Source organism: Leptodactylus fuscus, chromosome 11, assembly GCF_031893055.1.
Source record: "Leptodactylus fuscus isolate aLepFus1 chromosome 11, aLepFus1.hap2, whole genome shotgun sequence".
Taxonomy (NCBI): domain Eukaryota; kingdom Metazoa; phylum Chordata; class Amphibia; order Anura; family Leptodactylidae; genus Leptodactylus; species Leptodactylus fuscus.
Window position 1 is genome coordinate 86,093,437 of NC_134275.1, and position 16,443 is coordinate 86,109,879.

At 44.8% G+C, this 16,443-nt stretch overlaps 1 protein-coding gene across 1 annotated transcript in view; it reads right to left on the bottom strand.

Moving 5' to 3' along the window:
* Nucleotides 1–16,188, bottom strand: part of TMEM91 (transmembrane protein 91) — a 36,841-nt gene extending 20,653 nt beyond the window's left edge. Inside the window, exon 1 of the mRNA XM_075260811.1 lies at nucleotides 15,915–16,188. The gene's annotated coding sequence lies outside the window, so the exon portion shown is untranslated. The remainder of the gene's footprint in view (nucleotides 1–15,914) is intronic.
* Between the last annotated feature and the right edge of the window lie 255 nt (nucleotides 16,189–16,443).

Consider the following 16,443-nt stretch of genomic DNA (forward strand, 5'->3'; position numbering starts at 1 on the left):
ACCGCTATATGTCTCTGCACAATGCTATAGGACTGTAATATACACATAACCGCTGTATAGTCCCAGAGATATAACCATAGTATAGGCATACTGGCACCCGAAATAGGGGGTGACCTCCTACCGCTATATGTCTCTGCACAATGCTATAGGACTGTAATATACACATAACCGCTGTATAGTCCCAGAGATATAACCATAGTATAGGCACACTGCACCCGAAATAGGAGGTGACCTCCTACCGCTATATGTCTCTGCACAATGCTATAGGACTGTAATATACACATAACCGCCATGTAACCCCAGAGATATAACCATAGTATAGGCATACTGGCACCCGAAATAGGAGGTGACCTCCTACCGCTATATGTCTCTGCACAATGCTATAGGACTGTAATATACACATAACCGCTGTATAGTCCCAGAGATATAACCATAGTATAGGCATACTGGCACCCGAAATAGGGGGTGACCTCCTACCGCTATATGTCTCTGCACAATGCTATAGGACTGTAATATACACATAACCGCTGTATAGTCCCAGAGATATAACCATAGTATAGGCATACTGGCACCCGAAATAGGGGGTGACCTCCTACCGCTATATGTCTCTGCACAATGCTATAGGACTGTAATATACACATAACCGCTGTATAGTCCCAGAGATATAACCATAGTATAGGCACACTGCACCCGAAATAGGAGGTGACCTCCTACCGCTATATGTCTCTGCACAATGCTATAGGACTGTAATATACACATAACCGCCATGTAACCCCAGAGATATAACCATAGTATAGGCATACTGGCACCCGAAATAGGAGGTGACCTCCGGGACCCCCAGAAGAGCGCCCACCTCTGCGTATAGGCCATAAATGTCTGCTAGATGTGACCCCAATCCTGGTACCCATTGTTAAAATGTGGTCAATGCCATGAGACTTCCATAGAAAGTCACGTCCATGAGACTGCCAGGAAAAACAGGGCTTGGACATGACATGTATTGCCTATCCTATGGGCAGCCATAACTAATACATGGATGTAGCAGAGCTGAACGTTGTGTTACACTAAAACAAGTCCTCAAATACACGGCCATATGGACCACGGAGTAGTAAGTGGCCATAACACAGCCCCCCTGTGAGCTATAATGTACCCCGGAGTTCATTCACCGGTATTTTGTCTCAGATTTCGTCTGGCCGAGTCTCGGACATGACACTATACCAAGAGACGGACTCCTAGCATTATAGTTACGTATGGTGCTATGAGTCCCTGCAGAGTGTGCAGGGACTCCTAGTGCCATGTATGAGTCCGGCTCCCAGTGTAGTGTACGGATCGGTAACTCATATCCTAGTAGTGTATAACTCAGCTCTGCTACACATGACAGGCTCCGCCATAGCATCCATATCACAGTCCCTATATACAGTAGATCTCATCCTAGCCGTCATCCTTCCATCATAATTCTTGGTTATTGGGATTTGTTATCACCTAATGGTCCTTAATAGGATAAGCCCCGTATACTCTGTAACCTACGGGAATCAATAGCCATAGATCGCGGCAAGCAAGACAAAGCCCTGACTAGGACGTCTGCGCAGGCGGCGGCGTAGATATATAGAAGTCTCTCTTAACGCCTCATTTTGCGGTAATCTGTGCAAATGGCTCTTTTGTCGGAGTTTTCGGATAACGTGAACTTAGTCCTATGGCGGTGCCCTCGCCTGTCCTCGGAGTATAAGCCTCATTTTATCCTACAGTATATTCCTGCAGCGGCTGCAGCTGCTTCATGTAGGAAAAAAAAAAAAATCCAATTTATTGTTACTATTCTTAACGGCGCATCTGCGGGGGATTTGTGAACGATGAAGGCAGGAGGCGCGGAGGATGTATAGAGAGCTGACCTCTCGGCTTTCTGCTTCATTACAGATAATCCATTAGTGGAGTTTCTCTGCTCAGGAATACAGATGTGAGCGCGATCGCCGCTCACCCGGACGCAGATACATCTCTGCAATGTCTCATTATTACATTCCCAGCTCTGGACAATCAATAACAATCCCATTACATGGCGCAACCTATGAGAGCACCAGGTAACCCAACTCCCGAGTGCTGCATTGTATAGGAGGGAAGATTCGGCTCCTGGGCACCGCACTGCACTGGCACCCATCAGCGGAGGAGGGGGCTTACGGTATAGTTATAGTAGGACACTGGATAATGGCCGACAACAAGACGGGATCAGGGGCAGCTTCTCATCGCACAAGAGTCAGCCCCGGGTTCAAAGGTCTCCTTGTGGGGCAAGACATCCAGTATAAGTCCTATCACTCAAGGCTTAGGCCAAGCTGCAGGGTCAAGCCAAGGATAACCAAATCTAGAAGTGAGGGCTAACAGTGAGCATGAAGTACCCCGGCCCGCTGCCTGTCCGCCCATCACTCCTGCTGTCTGTCCTGCTGTCTGTCCTGCTGTCTGTCCTGCTGTCTGTCCTGCTGTCTGTTGTCTGTTTGTTCCGCTGTCTGCAGCAATAAACTCTGCAGAGAATACAGGGCTGATCTGCGCCATCTGTATCTGATGGATGACATGAGAGGCCTGGAAGAGAGGAAGCTCCTGCTACAGCCAGTTGTCTTATACGCCCCCCCCCCATGGGTAGAGTCACACCAATGACATCGCCACATTGCCTATGGATGTGCTAATGCCCCCTGACTTGTGACATTGCTACAAAATGTGCTATCTATCTACATACAGTCTATCTATCTATCTATCTATCTATCTATCTATCTATCTCCTATCTATCTATCTATCTATCTATCTACATACAGTCTATCTATCTATCTATCTATCTATCTATCTATCTATCTATCTACATACAGTCTATCTATCTATCTATCTATCTATCTATCTATCTATCTATCTACATACAGTCTATCTATCTATCTCCTATCTATCTATCTCCTATCTATCTATCTATCTATCTATCTATCTATCTATCTATCTATCTACATACAGTCTATCTATCTATCTATCTATCTATCTATCTATCTCCTATCTATCTATCTCCTATCTATCTATCTCCTATCTATCTATCTATCTATCTATCTATCTATCTATCTATCTCCTATCTATCTATCTATCTATCTATCTATCTATCTCCTATCTATCTATCTATCTATCTATCTATCTATCTATCTCCTATCTATCTATCTATCTATCTATCTCCTATCTATCTATCTATCTATCTATCTTCTATCTATCTATCTATCTATCTATCTATCTATCTATCTATCTCCTATCTATCTATCTATCTATCTATCTATCTATCTATCTATCTCCTATCTATCTATCTATCTATCTATCTATCTATCTATCTATCTATCTTTCTATCTATCTCCTATCTATCTATCTATCTATCTATCTATCTATCTATCTCCTATCTATCTATCTATCTATCTATCTATCTATCTATCTATCTATCTATCTCCTATCTATCTATCTATCTATCTATCTATCTATCTATCTATCTCCTATCTATCTATCTATCTCCTATCTATCTATCTATCTATCTATCTATCTCCTATCTATCTATCTATCTATCTATCTATCTATCTATCTCCTATCTATCTATCTATCTATCTATCTCCTATCTATCTATCTCCTATCTATCTATCTCCTATCTATCTATCTATCTATCTATCTATCTATCTATCTATCTATCTATCTCCTATCTATCTATCTATCTATCTATCTATCTATCTCCTATCTATCTATCTATCTATCTATCTATCTCCTATCTATCTATCTCCTATCTATCTATCTATCTATCTATCTATCTATCTCCTATCTATCTATCTCCTATCTATCTATCTTCTATCTATCTCCTATCTATCTATCTATCTATCTATCTATCTCCTATCTATCTATCTATCTATCTATCTATCTATCTCCTATCTATCTATCTATCTATCTATCTATCTATCTATCTCCTATCTATCTATCTCCTATCTATCTATCTATCTATCTATCAATCATCTATCTATCTATCTATCTATCTATCTATCTATCTCTCTTTTTGTGTTGTGTATGTCTATATTTCGTCCATACACTGATACATATTCTATTTAGTATCACCTATAGAGAATAGTGGCTCCTGTGTTATCTGTATGTAGATGATAGCTGTCACTGTGATGATAATGAAGTGACTGCTGAGGAGTGATCTCTACAGAACATTTGTGAGACTCAATGGTCAGACATATTCCCTACAATTCACGGAATATTAGAGGAAAACAATTCTTACTAATATGTAAAGAAACACAAGTTCACTGATAAATCATTTTGCAACTTTTTGAATCCTCATTTCTTAGACTATTGTGCATTGTTAAAGGGATTACTTGTCATTGTGATGCGGCTTCTCTGTATCTCCTGTGATGGGTTGTTGTTGTCAGGGATGGTCACACATTCCCTCTGCAGCGGCCGCCATAGGTGAAATACATCATAGTCTATCAGCAAATGAGAGGCCAACCCTGACGACATAGAGGACGTCCACACAATGGTCAATAGAAGGCGATCCAAAGATGGGGAACTCCCCAGATAGGGGACAAGCACAGGATGATGGGAGTCTTTCCCTTGGCGAATGATGAGATCTACATTAATTGTGGTACAGGAAGGTAAATGGTGGAGAATCTGAGCTTTCCCTGACCCCAGAGTCTCTAACACTGTGGGGGGAACTGTACAGTCATAAGAGCAGACAGGGGTACAGCTTGTCACTCACTCTCTGCATCTGATCCATTCACCATCCCTTAGGAACGCTGTGATCTACTGCCCGAGGCGAGATTCTCATCTCGCCTCATGGCAGATTCAGCCCTGGTGACTACTACACTGTGCACAAGGCTCTCTGGTTTTGGCTCTGTGCACTGTGCAGAACTACAGGACGCAGCAGCTGATCAGTGAGGATGTCGGTGTCGGTCCCCCAACAATCTGATATTGACAACTTATCCTAAGACTAGGACAAGCATTCAAGTTTTGGACCTCCCCTTGTACCTGACTGTATTACAGCTCTGCACAGGCTCCACGTTGCACCTATACTATTGCATTATAGATTTATGCATCCCTCTGATTCCAACAGCAAGAACCCAGGTCTGCTAATCTGCAGCGAATTACAGTATAAGACTGGTGACTAAGTGAATGAAGTCCTGACAACCTCATCTACAGGTAGCCGAAAAATCAGGGCAGAAAATCAAGCCAGCTGCGGATTCTCAAGTATGTAGGATGTCAATTATGGCCCAGTCCTTCATGCTGGATTTCACCCATTCAGTATATAGGATAGTATATAGGAATCTACATTGTGTTCAGGCCAAGGCAGCAGGTAACACAGGAAATTGTGCTGAAGATTTTGGGCAAGAGCTAATAAAAGCTCTGCTTATAGGGGAGAATAATTCCACAATATGGCACAGTATGGGGCGCCATATGTCATGTGTACAAGGCTTTATACCTGCCAGTGTGGGAGAGGAAATCTAAAAATATCCCAAACCTCGTCTACTCGCACTACCGACATACACAGAAATCCTAGGACCCCGCAGCACAATTCAGACCGGGCCACTAATGTTAGATCCTGAATCCTATACTGGATAATTCCCTATAATATAATATCATATCTGTATTGGGAGCTGAAATCTTCATAAAGAAACATAGATCATAAAAATCAAATGATATAAAGTATAATCTTAGCGATCCCCACACCGATCCTGGTCCTTACCAGGAAGTGACTGCTCAGCCAATCACTGGCCACAGCTGTCACCTGACTGGCAGGCACTTCCTGTGCGCTGAGACAGGAACAGGAAGTCAGAACCAGTAAGATATCACGTGGGAGATAAATGAGAATGATCCCACTCCATTGTGACCCTGACATTGGTATCTGCAGACATCGGTATAACATACTTACTGGGGTGGAGACGATCTTGAGATTTCAGGATCGATTTTAAAATCTGATTTCCCATCATTTTCCAGTCGTTCCCGATTGTGAAATTTGCTCGATCACAGATCAGAATCCGATCTTTTCTGATCCTGATCGCTCAACCCTAATAGTTACCAATATTTGGGTTGGTAAAGTCTGGGCATTCCAGCCCCAGCTATGGGAAGACCCCAACCCATTTGGGATTGCTCACTTTTGGACAGAAGTTTTATAAGCGTGACCTCTTTCCTAAATGGGATAAGCCACTTTGCCAAATTTACTGTGAAAATTTGGGACAGTTTGGCAACTTTGGGGCTATGGAAAGGTATGGCCTAGAGTAAGTTCCCCTCAATGGTAGGGGGTAGGGTTAAGCAAGTCGTCATCCAGGTGACAGAGCCGGCACACAGAGCTGTCGGGCCCCATCGCAGTCACTTGTACAACCATTGACATTGAGTTTTCCTGCCATTTAAGTGTTAAAGGTAACCTGTAATGTTACAAATTTGCAGGCGGCATTTTATAGAGCAGGAGGAGCTGAGCAGATTGATATATAGTCATGTGGGAGGAGATTCAGCAGAACTTGACATTTATTGATCTAAAACTCTTCCTTTTAGGTGTCCAGTGGGCGGTGCCAATCAGTGATTGACAACATTCCCTGTATCAGTGTGCATACAGACATAGCTGTAGGTGAGTAGCACCGCCCACCTGACTATAAATCATATATCAGTCTGCTCAGCTCCCCCGCCCTATGACTTGCTGCCCACATTTTGGGTTATATTTTCAATATGACAGGTCCCCTTTAAGCTTCAGCTGTTACCTGAGCAAATCTGCAGCGTTCAGGACGAGAAGAACAAAGCGCGAGGATGGGATTTTAGGCTCCTCACATCTGTTACATGGGGAGCTTCAATAACCGTCACTGGATGTTCTCTGACTCCCTTGAGATGAACTGGTTAAGGAAGAAGAAAAGCTCCGAGGACTCTAAATGCTGCATTTTATCACCAGCTGCGGAAATTCTATACTGAGGCTTCTGCTGAGTAGAAAAAAAATAGGGTTTTTTGAAAGATCATTAAAATGTGTATTTTACCCAAAGCTTCAAAGAAAAGGCGCTGAAAGGGAAGGTCCAAAGTGGTCCCGTCTGTGTGATTTACTGGGGCTTATGGGTGTCATATTGTAGGTCCAAAATCCAAGAACCTCCTCTATTACCCCGAGCAAAGAGCCAACCAGTAACTGTGTATGTATGGGCAGAACCAGCATATCACCCCAACCCTGCAGATAGATAGGTTACTCTCACCAGAACCAGCATATCACCCCAACCCTGCAGATAGATAGGTTACTCTCACCAGAACCAGCATATCACCCCAACCCTGCAGATAGATAGGTTACTGTCACCAGAACCAGCATATCACCCCAGCCCTGCAGATAGATAGGTTACTGTCACCAGACCCAGCATATCACCCCAGTCCTGCAGATAGATAGGTTACTGTCACCAGAACCAGCATATCACCCCAACCCTGCAGATAGATAGGTTACTGTCACCAGAACCAGTATATCACCCCAGCCCTGCAGATAGATAGGTTACTGTCACCAGAACCAGCATATCACCCCAGCCCTGCAGATAGATAGGTTACTGTCATTAGAACCAGCATATCACCCAGCCCTGCAGATAGATAGGTTACTGTCACCAGAACCAGCATATCACCCCAGCCCTGCAGATAGATAGGTTACTGTCATTAGAACCAGCATATCACCCCAGTCCTGCAGATAGATAGGTTACTGTCACCAGAACCAGCATATCACCCCAGCCCTGCAGATAGATAGGTTACTGTCACCAGAACCAGCATATCACCCCAGCCCTGCAGATAGATAGGTTACTGTCACCAGAACCAGCATATCACCCCAACCCTGCAGATAGATAGGTTACTGTCACCAGAACCATCATATCACCCCAGCCCTGCAGATAGATAGGTTACTGACACCAGAACCAGCATATCACCCCAGCCCTGCAGATAGATAGGTTACTGTCACCAGACCCCAATATATCACCCCAGCCCTGCAGATAGATAGGTTACTGTCACCAGAACCAGCATATCACCCCAGTCCTGCAGATAGATAGGTTACTGACACCAGAACCAGCATATCACCCCAGTCCTGCAGATAGATAGGTTACTGTAACCAGAACCAGCATATCACCCCAGCCCTGCAGATAGATAGCTTACTGTCACCAGAACCAGCATATCACCCCAGTCCTGCAGATAGATAGGTTACTGACACCGGAACCAGCATATCACCCCAGTCCTGCAGATAGATAGGTTACTGACACCAGAACCAGCATATCACCCCAGCCCTGCAGATAGATAGGTTACTGTCACCAGAACCAGCATATCACCCCAGCCCTGCAGATAGATAGGTTACTGTCACCAGAACCAGCATATCACCCCAGCCCTGCAGATAGATAGGTTACTGTCACCAGAACCAGCATATCACCCCAACCCTGCAGATAGATAGGTTACTGTCACCAGAACCAGCATATCACCCCAGTCCTGCAGATAGATAGGTTACTGACACCAGAACCAGCATATCACCCCAGCCCTGCAGATAGATAGGTTACTGTCACCAGAACCAGCATATCACCCCAACCCTGCAGATAGATAGGTTACTGTCACCAGAACCAGCATATCATCCCAGCCCTGCAGATAGATAGGTTACTGACATCAGAACCAGCATATCACCCCAGTCCTGCAGATAGATAGGTTACTGACACCAGAACCAGCATATCACCCCAGCCCTGCAGATAGATAGGTTACTGTCACCAGAACCAGCATATCACCCCAGTTCTGCAGATAGATAGTTTACTGTCACCAGAACCAGCATATCACCCCAGTCCTGCAGATAGATAGGTTACTGTCACCAGACCCAGAATATCACCCCTGCCCTGCAGATAGATAGGTTACTGTCACCAGACCCAGCATATCACCCCAGCCCTGCAGATAGATAGGTTACTGTCACCAGAACCAGCATATCACCCCAGCCCTGCAGATAGATAGGTTACTGTCACCAGAACCAGCATATCACCCCAGCCCTGCAGATAGATAGGTTACTGTCACCAGAACCAGCATATCACCCCAGCCCTGCAGATAGATAGGTTACTGTCACCAGAACCATCATATCACCCCAGCCCTGCAGATAGATAGGTTACTGTCACCAGAACCAGCATATCACCCCAGTCCTGCAGATAGATAGGTTACTGTCACCAGAGCCATCATATCACCCCAGCCCTGCAGATAGATAGGTTACTGTCACCAGAACCAGCATATCACCCAGCCCTGCAGATAGATAGGTTACTGTCACCAGAACCAGCATATCACCCCAGCCCTACAGATAGATAGGTTACTCTCACCAGAGCCATCATATCACCCCAGCCCTGCAGATAGATAGGTTACTGTCACCAGAACCAGCATATCCCCCCAGCCCTGCAGATAGATAGGTTACTGTCACCAGACCCAGCATATCACCCCAGCCCTGCAGATAGATAGGTTACTGTCACCAGAGCCATCATATCACCCCAGCCCTGCAGATAGATAGGTTACTGTCACCAGAACCAGCATATCACCCCAGCCCTGCAGATAGATAGGTTACTGTCACCAGAACCAGCATATCACCCAGCCCTGCAGATAGATAGGTTACTGTCACCAGAACCAGCATATCACCCCAGCCCTGCAGATAGATAGGTTACTGTCACCAGAACCAGCATATCACCCCAGCCCTGCAGATAGATAGGTTACTGTCACCAGAACCAGCATATCACCCCAGTCCTGCAGATAGATAGGTTACTGTCACCAGAACCAGCATATCACCCCAGTCCTGCAGATAGATAGGTTACTGTCACCAGAGCCATCATATCACCCAGCCCTGCAGATAGATAGGTTACTGTCACCAGAACCATCATATCACCCCAGCCCTACAGATAGATAGGTTACTGTCACCAGAACCAGCATATCACCCCATCCCTGCAGATAGATAGGTTACTGTCACCAGAACCAGCATATCACCCCAGCCCTGCAGATAGATAGGTTAGTATGAGTAGAACCCAGTATACCACCCTAGCCCTGGCACCAAAGAAATCCAACTTACATGTCATAGTTGTCGGTTCCTGTTACTTTCCACATAACCCTTGTACTTTACTCTACTGTAGAGCTGGCATTTGCTTCAGACAGGAAATGATAAACCATAATTAACACATTGAAAACAAGCCAGTGGTATCAGAATCAGTGTGAATGCAGCCATTAGAGCCCCGTGTGCGCTGCGCCTGTGACGTCATTGCTTGAGCCATAACTTTCTTGACTAAGTATCGATACAGGTTTGGAGATCGACGTCTTTGACTCATTTGAGCCTTAAAGTTATAGATGTCAACATTTGAATTAGGATTACAGGGAAGATTATAAACAAAGTTGTGAATATTTGGGGGTTGGGCACAACCCCTTATACCACTGCATGTAATCTGATGTCTCTGTGAGCTGACAATCCATCTCTGTCTCCCAAGACTGATTTAGCCGAGGAGTCAAAGTGAACGGTTTAGAAGGGAGAAGGTGGAGGAAAGAACCTGAAAAGTGAAGAAAGAGGCATTTTTGTTTGATAAGATATAATGCAAAGTTTCTCATGTATCTGCATTAGTAATTTATGCAAAATATTTTAAAATCAAAGGGCCATTTAAAATTATTTTGGCGCGGGTATTTGGGAGCGGGGTCTGTGGGTGCCCTGACAGTTGCACCAGTTACTTAGGTGCCCCTTAAGAAGTTCACATATATAGTATATCTACCAAGACATAACGTGAAGCTCCTGGGCCCAGTGCAAAATGTTCCAGGTTCCCCCGCCCTATCCTGAGCCATTTATAACAATGGTCCCTCTTAGTCACCAGGCCCGGCTGCAGACGCTCCCCTCCCCCATCTATCTCTCTGTATATATACAATACATCAATGGTATATAGCTCAGTCACTGTATAGCGATTGGCGGGCTGCGGTGTTGGGTATTATGGGCATCCCCGGCCCTTCATTCACATTCACTAATGATAAAGCATCAAGCCTTCCCGCTGTTCTACAGATGTATTATTTTCCATAGAGAGGTGCGTTAGAGCCCAAGTATCCTGTAATCTGTGGATTTACATCGGCGTCTGGATCATCCTTCAGGCAAGGTAAGACACTAAAATCGCATCCAAATGAGAGGCCGGGGAGACGGCTACGGATTAGCCCAGCAAAGATGGAGTCTAGTAAAATCACTCGAAACCGAATTTATAGTCATCCGTAGATAATCTAAGCGGGCATCGATAAGACAGAAAGTCCGATCATCTGGCCCTTGGACTGCAATGTAATGTGAGAGACGGGAAATAATCAAATTAATGGGACTGACCTGCAATACCAGACACAGCCTATGGACAAGGGAGGCGCTGTGTCTGCAAAATACTGTAAATGAACTCTCTCTCTAATACCAGACAATCAGTAACATTTTATTTTGGGCTTTACCCTTAGAAATAAGTTTTCTATGAGCCCAACCATGTAACAGTCAAGAAAATATCTGACCCCATTACTTAAAGGAATTTTTACATTATCGATATTGTTTCCTGATCTTCAGGTTTTACCAAAGTCCCTAAAGAGAGGACAAGGACTGACGGGGCGATAACGTGTCATTCGGCACTCGTCTATAGAGGCTGACCGAACTACAAGGAAGTGTCCGTCCGACCCCCCCCTTTCCTCATGGTTCCATTGTTTGTTGGGGGCCCATCGTGGATTGACTTTTTGTGAAGCATTTGCAGTTTTTGGTTGACTGGCAGCAAAAATTTTTATGTACCTCATATTTGACCCTCCCTTATCAATTTAGGGACATTTTACCCCCAGGACTGTTCCAATCTGGGCCAGATTACTGCCCCTTGGAAGGTGAGGGTTCAGTATCCCTGCCTCTTTTTTGGACTGGGATATGCCCAAGTTAGTCTATACCAGGGGTAGGGAACCTTCAACACTCCAGCTGCTGTGAAACTACAACTCCCAGCATGCTCCATTCACTTCCATGAGAGTTCCAAGAACAGCAGAGCAAGTATGCATGCTGGGAGTTGTAGTTTTACAATTATGCATGCTGGGAGTTGTAGTTTTACAAGTTTGCATGCTGGGAGTTGGAGTTTTACAATTATGCATGCTGGGAGTTGTAGTCTTGCAACAGCTGGAGAGCCGTACGTTCCCTACCCCTGTTCTAGACCGTTTACAAAACTTGGAGACAGTCCTTGGAAATTCTCACAGGTGTGTTGTCCCGGGATCAGAATGTGTCATATGGGCTTTAGTCCTTTAAGGAGTTCCTTGCATTGACCCTACAAACCTCTCAGCAGGTTGTCGCTTCTCTGCCGCCTCGAGTCGGATCTATAAACTCTCCCATCCAGGCCTCATTATAAAAGCAAAAAGTAATTATACCCCGAGATGAAAACTGTGTGAGTTGTGTATGTAGAAACATACGGGGCTGTCACGTTCTTAAAAAACAGCTTTCAATCATCTTTCTTGAGTCTCCTCCTGGATTACTTCTTGTAACGCTCGCGCTCGGGTTTCTAGACATCTGTCTCACTATTTAGTATCATACTGGGTAATTTTTTCCAAATTTCCCCGGACACAACCCTTGGAATCAATACAGGGATCAAGTGGGTGCGTCTTACAGTATGTCTATACCCCGTACCCCTAGGCTACCAGACACCTAGGCATATGGACATTCAGGTGACATGAAAAGCTGGGTGACATCCCTAATGGGACCTGTAATAGTGACCTTAGAGAAACACATTTTTTTTACTTGTTTTCAACTGTTGGTAGCAAAAATAGATGTTAAAAATTCATATTTTTTGCTAATTTCTTATGTTTGGACACATATTCTTTAAAGAGGAACTGCCACAAGGTCTGAAATCTCCATCATGTGATCGTCGCCTTCACCCTGAGCGTTTTGGTGTTTTGTTTAACCAAATCTGTTCAGCCACTCCACAGATATAAGCCCTGTTATAGTTCATGCAGATTAGAGTCACTAGCCAAGTGGGCGGTAACACTATATAACTTACAGCACACAGAAACCCCGCCCCCAGAGAAACCACAGTGTTAACGCCCACTTGACTAGTAGACCCTAATCTGCACCAACAATAACAGGGCTTATATCTGTGGAATGGCTGAACAGATTTGGTTAAACAAACCACAGCAATGCTTAGGGTGACGGCGCCGATCACATGTTGGGTACCATTGGGGGTTGTCAGATTTGGTGTCAGGTTTTCTTTAAATAATATGTCTCATTTAGATCCCAACCTGAATCGATGGTTTACAATTCCCTTCGACTGTCCAGAGTAGAGAACGGCTATGAAGAGTGTCCACCTCTCTGGAGGACCTGTCTGGTCTCACCACTACTTGGACAACCTGCTGTTTTCAATGATCATCATGTAATGCTTTATTTCCCCTCTGGGGGCGCTGCAGGGAATTGAGCGATTGGGATCCTTCTTAGATTACATCTGACACTGGAGATCCCAGGAGCCGGACAACCTCTCATCTGTAAGTTTTTGTTGGATTTTTGTATCAAAAGGAGATTGTAAAAAAATGGACAACCCCTTTAAATGGGTAAATAGAATCTGATTTATATGGAGATGACGATTCCAGGAAGATTTTATGATATCTGACCCAAGACCGTCACAAGACCTGGAGGACCTGGACCAGCAATGGTGGATGATATCCAAGTAGAACGTAAATAAGACTGAAGAGGGGGGTAAGAAAGAGCGGAAACAGCCAGATATTTGTAGGAGACAGAACAAGAAACAAGAAGGCAAAGTGACAAGTGACACCCGGTAATAAGACAACCCAAGCATTTGTTCCGTGCTGCGATGTCACACCTGAGTGAAGGGTGACAGGTGTTATAGATAGGGGACAGATGTATTAGCAGATGGTAGCTCCATGTCACCAGGAGAACGCAGGAACATGACGCACCTCTCACGCTCCACTGGAGAACAGATTGCTAGCTCTGCAGTCCTCAAGAACAGAGCGGCAGCTGAGAAGCCTATATATATATATATATATATATGGTGCCTGTATACAGTCAGATCCTCTCCATATTACCAGATCAGGACTCTATGGGGACAGTCAGACAAACAAGGTGACACTCAAGGATAGTAGATGGAGGAGATTCTGTATAAGAAAAATTACCAAAAGACACAATAAGACGCGTATGAAAGGTGAAGGGAGGGATCCTTGGTTAGAAGAAGACATGAGGTCACCTTCTGTAAATAGAAGAACATAGGAGGACACCAAGGAGGTGATGAAGAAGGACATAGTGAGGTGGAAGATAGAAGATCATAGGTGTGAGGAGATTACAAAGTACAAGGCATGGAGGATTGAAAGGACACCATTACTTATGGGGAAGCGTCAAGGCATACAGAAAGATCTTGAGAAGACGACCTTGGTTGAGAAGGTGGCACTTAGTGGGGAAGGGGGAGAAGACACTGGATGATCCACTGATGCGATGATGGGAAGATGAATACAAGTGCCAACTGTGGGAAAGGAGGTTAAGTGACACTCTGAGACGGTGGATTAAGATAATGCACTCAACCAAAGAAGTCGTGAGAAGATGTATTAGGAGATGTCCGCGCGCATACACTTAGGTAGGAGAAGGTGAGTGAGGAGACTCGTCCACAGGCAAACATTAAAGGCAAAGGAGTTGAGTAATCCCACTCAACGATGAAGAAGGAGACTCAGGAGACGCGTGTTAATGAGAAAATGGGTTGATGAGATTTACTTGGTGAGTGGGGAATGGGATGAAAGCCATAATATAGAACATAGACAGGGGTCAATCATGGAGCAGTCTGAAGCCAGCCATGGCACTAGGTCAATGTCGGTCAAACACGCTGATTTCAGCAGGTCCAGTGGACCATCTAACGCATATGGTGATATCCTGACTTTCCCCTGATGGCAGATGGAATAGAAGGACAGGCTGTTGAATCCCAGACAGACATATGACTGTACAATATGAGACCGTTGGATAGGAGACAAAATCTCAACGTGTGGCATAAAATAGATCTCCGATCCTTCACAGGATATTAGAAAGGAACCAAAGAAGGAAAAAGAACAAAATGTTTTCTGCTATATGTCAATGTTACTTTATCCGAGTCAACAAGCAGCGTCACCAACCATTTCACAGGTCGCCAGCCGATATCTTACACCCCGTCATCGAAAGGAACGCGAAGAGCTTAGACAAAGTATCAAGAACTCTTAAGAAACCTACAAATGATTCTATAGAATGACATAGACAGTACACAAAGGACAAGCAGTGCTATGAAGAGAAGACGATGGTCTTGGTGTGGACCACAACTCATGGTCTACCACTAGTTCTGTGTGACCTTGGACATGACAAGAGCAGTATAAAGTATAATATTGGGATGAGGGATGTTCTTCGGTCAGAACTGGTGTGATACGCAGGGACATGGTAGATAGGGGAGTTGTGTAGTAGTCACTTGCATGGAAAGTAGAATCATCACGTTGAACATACAGGGGGTGAGATTATGGGGAATTGTTAAAAATATGAGAATATGTGAGACAGGAGTCGGGAACAGATAAAGGTTTTGTTCCATCGATTGGGATCCCAGAATTGGACTTACTTGGAACCACCTGTTCTGCGGTACCCCAAAGCCATATACGTAAAGGATATGGCTCGGATCCAAAGTACACAATATACATGGTCAGGTTTACAAGTGTAGGATCTAGGGATCAAGTTTATGTATAAGGCAGTGTGGGATCTAATCACGACGTCCAGTCTATACACTGTAAGTTAGTGGATAGGAACAGGTGAGTTGGATACAAAGCGTTCACGGGAAGAGTCAGGGTCAAGAAGTGTAGGGGCAAGGAATTATTAGGTAAGAACCTGGGTGCCGGCTCCTTGTAATAAGGTCAGTCTTATGTATGCCCGTAGACCCCGAGTGCCCTCACCTCTGTGGATAGCGATGACTTACCTGGCTGCAGAGTGGCGGTGTGCTCGGTCCTCCGCTCCGGCTGCTTCTGATTCTCTGCTAGGAATGAAGGGAGGGAGCATAGGACGCTGGGCTTGTGCTTCTGTAACCCATTCAGTGCCACCCAGCTGTACCACTGCTGACAAACAAGCCATATGCAAGAAGAGACGCGGGTTATTATACTGTAAACTCCATATTAATGCCTGAGGAGGCGACAACTAAGCGCAACGCTTTAACCCCTGCAGAGCAGCAGACACAATTACATTTTATCAATCATCTGCATGCCAAGACCCGAGCAGAAGGCAGGACGTGGGGGAGAAACACGAACAACATGGTCTCCAGGAGCCGTAACCAAATCGAAGGAGCCTTAGAAAAATGACACCAAGGAAAAGTCTTGCAGGATGGATTGGAACGTCTCGCCCCTGCACTAAAGGGTTAATCTCGCCCCTGTAAATCCCTTCTGTTTAATCCCTTGTAATCCACATGTCAGGCACTGTATTCCCCTCCGGACAGATGTGCGACATTTACTAAG